General features: G+C 39.9%; 1 protein-coding gene across 1 annotated transcript in view; it reads right to left on the bottom strand.

The window, feature by feature from the left end:
• The window catches only part of Ccdc73 (coiled-coil domain containing 73), a 113,414-nt gene extending 106,904 nt beyond the window's left edge, over positions 1–6,510 (bottom strand). The window contains exon 1 of the mRNA NM_177600.4: positions 6,341–6,510. The gene's annotated coding sequence lies outside the window, so the exon portion shown is untranslated. The remainder of the gene's footprint in view (positions 1–6,340) is intronic.
• Between the last annotated feature and the right edge of the window lie 713 nt (positions 6,511–7,223).

The following is a 7,223-nucleotide window of genomic DNA, read 5'->3' as shown; positions in this document are numbered from 1 at the left end:
TGTTGTTGTTGTTGATTGGTTGGCTGGTTTTTGAGACGGGATTTCTCTGTGCAGCTCTGTAGACCAGCCTGGACTCAAAATCACAGAGATTGGATTGCCTATACCCCCCGAGTATAGGCAATAGTTTAGGATTAAAGGTGTGTGCTACCACTGCCTGGCTTCTTTTTTAACACAATTTTTAATGTATTTTTATTTTATGTGCATGTGTAAGTAGCTGTGTGCATGTTTATGCATCACATGCATACATCATGCCAGAGGCATCAGATCCCCTAGAGCTGGACTTACAGGCAGTTCATAAAATGCCTGTTTTGAATACCAGACCTGGATCTTCTGCAAGAATAACAAGGGCTCTTATCCACTAAGCCATCTCTCCAGTTCCCAAATAATTGTTTTTTTAAAGAAAGTATGAAGTTTAAAACAAGAACCTGGAAAGTTACTTGACAACCAATTATACTATAAAGGATATGGAAGAGTATCCTCATAGAGATTTTATTTTCTTTTTATTTTGTGATAGACACATGCTGTTTTGCCTAGGCTGGTCCTGAAGTCCTGGGCTCAAGTGACTATCCTGTCTCTCCTTGTCAAGGAGTTAGAACTACAAGCTGCATGCTACCATGCCTAGTTAGATTTAGTTTGCTGGTGATACAGGTGGTAGCAGTAGTGCCCACTGAGGTAGAGACTGCACCTAGGGCCTCATGCATGCTAGGCAGATATTCTACAAGTAATCTACACTTCTAGCTTTGTGTGTGTGTGTGTGTGTGTGTGTGTGTGTGTGTGTGTGTGTGTGTGTGTATGTGTGTATGTTTAAATCACACTTCATTATAAAGATATTAGAGGAAGATAGAATAATTCACTAAATCTTTCTGCTTTTAGAAACAAGTCACACAAATTGAAGTGGATGGCCTTTACCAGAAAGGTATTTACAATTTAGAAACGGTAATGGATATGTTCAGGTCAGTGTGCACGAAGACACAACAGACCAGGTGTTCTATAAAAGACAGAGTGAGCTGTGCTTGGTGGCACAAACCTTTAATCCCAGCACCTGAGAGGATCTCTGAGTTTGGGAGTTCCAGGACAGCCAGGTCTGTGTAGAAAGAACCTAGAAATTACCAAAGGTAGTAGTGGTGCACGCCTTTAATCCCAGAACTTGAGAGGCAGAGGAAGGACGATCTCTGTGAATTAGAGGCCAGCCTGATCTACAGAGCTTGTTCCAGAGCAGTCAAGGCTACACAGAGAAACCCTGTCTCAAAAAAACAAAGAAGGGGGAGGAAGAAGAGAAAGAAGAGGAGGAGGAGGAGGATGAGAGGAGGAGGAGGAGGAGGAGGAGAGGAGGGGGAGGAGAGAAGCCCCACGCAAGGCAAACAGAGTAGGCAAACAAGTTAACAAGAGGAGGCCACTCTATCTAAGCATCCAGAGACCCGATGCTCCCCACCTCAGTCACCTCATCTGTAAAATGAAGGTGGCCCAGTACGTTTATTTTTTTACTGTGTGTCTGTGAACATACTGATGTATTATAAAAACTAATTATAAAAAGGACACCAAAATAGATTAAATGGTGACTGTCACAACATTCTGATTTTACTAAGATATGGAAAAAGAGACTTGACACCACAAAAGATTTCAAGAAATAATTCTTGTAGAAAGATTTTCATACAGACATTAAGGAGAAGGGAATCAAATTTGTCTGAAGGATAGAAACATACTGTTAACTAACATTTATTTAGAGAATCAAGGCCATTAGTAATTATTTTACAAAATGAGACATAAAACATGAGATACAAGGGAGAGGTTTAAGATTGTAAACAATCAAGAGGAGAGAGGATAAAGCAGAAACTAAATTATTTACGTCTTCTAAAAAGAATCAGTAAACATTAAACAATTAAAAAAACAAAATGGAGAATAATAAAAGAAGCAAAATCTAACAACTGTCTAGAGGAATATAAACGAATGCTGCGCTTTGTGGCAAGGGGTGGGGGTGTACTTTTCCCTTCCTTAGCAAGCAAAGTAGATAAGCTAAAACCTCCAAAATTCCAAGATCACTGAAACTGCAAAAAGGAATAGATTATAAAACTCCGTGCAAACCTAGCCAGGCTGCCCAGGAAGCTGGGAGATCATGAGCTTGAGGCCAGCCGTGACAGCAAAAGAGGATAAACCTGACATGGGGGGTGGGGAGCACAGTCTTGCTCTGTGTAGCCCTTGCTGTCCTGGAACTCCCTGAACCAGGCTGACCTCAAACACACAGAGATCCACCTGCCTCTTCCTTCAGAGCGCTGGGATTAAAAGCATGCATCACCATGACCCATCCTAAACCTAATCTTCAAAAACCTGAACTAAGGAGAATCTTAAACTCTAAATTATTAATATAAGCAAATAATGGAAACAAAGAAAAAATAATTCATTCAGTGACCAGAGATGGCTCAGAGTTTAAGAGCACTCTTCCAGAAGAACCAGGTTCAGTTCCCAGCACCCACAGCAGCTCACAAACACCTGCATCTCCAGTTCCAGGAGATCCAACACCTTACCTCTGAAGGCACAGGCATACGCATGGTACACATACATACATACATACATACACACATACACACACAGACAAACAACCTTACACATAAAATAAAATACTAAAAATAAAAACAGATACAAAAAAAATATAGAAGTTGAATTTAGTGGGAAAAGTCTGTAATCTGCTCCTCAGGAGACTGAGGCAGGGGAATCTTGAGTTCAAGGCTAACCTGAGTTGCATGAGAGAATTTGAGGCCAGCCCAAGCTAACCAGCAAAACTTAGTCTAAAAATAAATAATCAAGCAGACAGATAGGCAGGCTGACTTACCTTTTTTCAAGGTATTCTAATAAAGAAATATAGACACACATATATAATTATAACAAGCTGGGCTCAGTGACGTACATCTTTAATCCCAGAACTCAGGATGCAGAGACAGGCAGATTTCTGTGAGGCCAAGGACCAGCATGGTCTACAGAGCGAGTTCCAGGTTTATTCACTGATTATATAGAAGTAGGAAGCAAATCTTGAAAACACAGTAGATATTTGATAAATATTTACATTACTGTGTTTCAAAAATTATAAAAAACCATTATGAGATTCTTGAAAAATTGCACTTGTAAGTTTTGTAAGGGGCAGAGATTTAACATAAATTTTAGAAATGTAAAGATAAACATAAAGTCTGAAATGTGTACAGATATGAAGGAGCTGAAAGCTTTCTCCATATAAGGATCAAATGAACCATAATAATATGAGCTAAGCTACTAAAGGTACTATCAAGTTCCTAAGCCAATACTGTGAGAATTCTAGTCTACAAAACTGTTCAATTTCTTCATTTCACTAATTGGCCTAAGTTGATTATCTAGAATAATTTCCCACTAAATAACATTGTTCTCACCTATCTGTTACCACAACTGACAGAAAATTTGTCAAAAAGTATCAACCAAACATCATTCACTTCCTTCAACTGTAGTCCTTCATACATTTTCCAACATGTGTTCCATTCACAAATTCTACACACACACACACATAAACCAGAACCCACAGTGCAGTAAAACTGCAGGATTTGATCCATTCCTAAGTCAAGAAATCAGTGTAGGCAGCTAAAGAGATGGCTCAGTGGTTACAGTGGCCTGCACGTAAAGAGGCCTTTTGGTGTTTTAGTGCTAAGGATATAAGCTTCTACCAATGAGCTAAGCCCTCAACTTCTAATGGTTCTTCTTTTTTTTCTCTCTTGACACAGGGTCTAATGTAGAATAGCCTCAATATGCAGCAGAAACTGGCCTTGAACTCCAGGTCCTCCTGCCTAGACTGCTGAGACTGAAGGTATGTGTTACCAAACCTGACTCTAAAGTGTATTCATTCATTCATTCATTCATTCATTGAGACAGGGTCTCTCTGCATCCTCATTGTCCTGGAACTCACTATGTAGAAATTCACCTACTAGAATTAAAGGCATGCACCACCATGCCCAATCCTAAAATATAGTTCTTAATATGAGCTGTAATCTACATATTTAGGAACACTGTGAGTTTAATAGGAAATTGGGTTTATTATGTTCCTTTACTGGAGGATATCTTAAAGCCTTTGCTGACTTCTAAGGACCTTTGGTGAAGCATCTCACAGGACCAATGCTTCTTAGAACACACATAACTGTCTTGGGACATGTTAAACATGCTTACCTCACACTTGGCTAAAAAACAAAAAACAAAAAAACAAAAAAAAACAAAAAAAACAAACAAAAACAGAGAATTGCCAGAAGAGTCAAGAAAAATCTACAACTTTCACTGGACATTTATATACTTCTATGAATTTCTGCAATCTGCTTAAAATATTCTGCAAAATAACATTTGTACAAATAAGTTTAAATGTTTGTACCAATCAAGTTTCTTATCTGAAGTGTGGGCCTTCAGAGAATGGGTACACATGACAGCTTTAGTTAGGTTAGCATGAGTAGTGTTTAAGTACATGAGTTCCTCATTCTGGCTCTGTCACTTATTGGCTATGACGTGCCAATAAATGGTCTTTGTTGTTATTTAATCTCTTTCCTTATGAGATAAATGAAGAATAAAAAGCAATGTCCTAGAGCCTAGAATTTTTATGATTGAGATATGTACGTAATCATTCGGTCAGGTCCCGGCATGGTAAGAAGCATTCAGCATATGATATTCATTACTGTCGGATTAACACTACTAGCACAGCATCAGTCTGCTTATGACATGCAGAGCTCAAGAAACTGAAAGCACCGCACTGAAAGCACTGTGCTGCCGCCTAGTGGGCACTATGGTTTAAAACCAACGCAGCAATCAAACCTACTCTCAAGCCATGAAAACATACTTCATAAGTCACCAAGTTATACAAGCGATTTTCCAAAATACATTAACAACCTCAGACTAACCCATAAACCAAAGGAGTATTTTCAATAGTCAAACTGGCTGAAGAGCTGAAACGGATTAGAGAATATGTTCTACCGCACAGTGTTTACTGATTTCTTTTCTCCTTAAGGTATAAAACAAAGATAGGCGTTTGTCACAACTAAGACAAAAGAGAAAATGATCAAATATTATTGAAGCCCAGTTCCTCTCTCAATGAATGACTCTTTTTTTTTTTAAAGATTTATTTATTATTATATATGAGTACACTTCAGACACCAGAAGAGGGCATCAGATCTCATTGCAGATGGTTGTGAGCCACCATGTGGTTGCTGGGATTTGAACTCTGGGACCCTTGGAAGAGCAGTCAGTGCTCTTAACCGCTGAGCCATCTCTCCAGCCCCCAATGAATGACTCTTAAGGGACTCCACATGGTTGAAACAGAAGGTAGCAATTAAATACAGGATCCCATAAATTCTTTGACAGTTCACACTCACTTTTTTTGAAAATTCTACATGAGGTAGAAGATCGGAATTATGTATGAATAATTTAAGCCCATAATTCAATTCAGCATTATAGGGATTAAGAAGACAGTTTTTTGTTTTGTTGTGTGTTTTTTTTTTTTTTTTTTGTTTTGGTTTGGTTTGGTTTTGGTTGGGCGGGGATGTAATTTTTGTTTGTTGTTATTTTTCAAGACAGGGTTTCTGTATAGCCCTGGCTGTCCTCGAACTAAGCCTTTAAACCAGGCTGGCCTGGAACATACATCCACCTGCCTCTGCCTCCAGAGTGCTGGGATTAAAGATGTTTGCCACCACTGCTTGGCTGAAGACAGAAATTTTATTCCCAGCAAATTTCCAATTAAATCTGTCTGTAAAAAACACACATGAAGAATAAATAATACTGTCAAATTCCTGCATTCTGAGGCTCAGGCAGGAGGATAAAAGATTTGGACGTCCTCCTGCATTACATACAAATCAAGACCTTAACTCAAAATCTGACAGAATAAAATTACCAGAAGAAATACGGAAAATCTAAAAATTTCTTTGAATATTTACATACTTCCATGATTTATAATTTTTGCCCTATACTTGAACTGTTCTGTAAAGTAATACCCACCAATTTACTAAGTTTTTTAAATGTGACAAAATGCCAGGCAGTGGTGGCGCACTCCTTTAATCCCAGCATTTGGGAGGCAGAGGCAGGAGGATTTCTGAGTTCGAAGCCAGCCTGGTCTACAGAGTGAGTTCCAGGACAGCCAGGACTACACAGAGAAACCCTGTCTCTGAGCAGTCGACTCCGTCAAAACTTTTGACAAGGGTGTCCAACATTATAACACTGTATTCATAACGTAAACGTGGGTCAAACAAAAGCAAGCACCCTAAAGCACACAACCCTATTAAGAAAACGCAAGCATCGTATTACCAACCAGCAGACCTGATGGGTGGCGGCCGAGGTGGAAGTCTAGACCCACCTGAAGGAGACTTGAGGGCGACCAGGCCTGGGGAAGTCAGCACGAGGATTTGGTGGGACACCTGAGGTCCAGGGCGACCTTGGTAAGAAACTGGGTGAAAATATTAGAGCGACCTCAAACAGCGCTCAACGCAATGCCTGATTTACCTCAGCGAAGACCGCTCAGTGCTCAGCACTTCCGGGTCATCTTCCCCTACCCAAAGGCGCTTCCGGTTTTCAGTCCGCATTTGTGCGGCTACATTTAAGGAATTGGAGCGGACGTATGTTAGTTTTTCTTTTTCAAGACAGGGCTCTTCTTTGTAGCCCTGTTTGTTATGAAACTCACTCTGCAGACCAGGCTGGCCTCGAAAACGGAGATCTGCCTACCTCTGCCTCCTGAGCGCTGGGAAGACCACCACTGCCGCCCTGCGTATTATTTGGAGGCGGGGGAGGGGTGTTGGGACAGTGTCTTACTATGTAGCCTTGGCTACCTGAAACTCACAGAGATCCGCCTACCTGTACCTACATCCAAAGTGCTGGAATTAAAGGACTATGCCACCATGTTCTGTTATGTTCATTTTAAATAGTCTTTGGAACAATTTAAAAGCAAACAATAACAAAAAAATACCAACCAGTGTTATTGATTAGGAACAACGAACGCTGTAAGAATAAGAAGGAGGAGGTGCCTATCCATTTAATACCTTATGATTTTGGATGTTTGATGTTCATGAATATGTTATTCATCAAGAAGACAATGTAGTTTTTTGTTTATTTGTTTTTTAAGCGAAATATTACATAGAAAAGGAAATGTAGGGAGCAACAAGATGGCTCTGCAGGTGAAGTCACCTGCTACCAGACCTGACGACCTCTTAGTTCTATCACTCGTTGTCCTCTTATCGCTTCCT

The sequence above is a fragment of the Mus musculus genome, chromosome 2 (assembly GCF_000001635.26).
Source record: "Mus musculus strain C57BL/6J chromosome 2, GRCm38.p6 C57BL/6J".
NCBI lineage: Eukaryota > Metazoa > Chordata > Mammalia > Rodentia > Muridae > Mus > Mus musculus.
The sequence above is the reverse complement of the archived record's forward strand: the minus strand, read 5'-3'. Positions and strand labels throughout refer to the sequence as shown.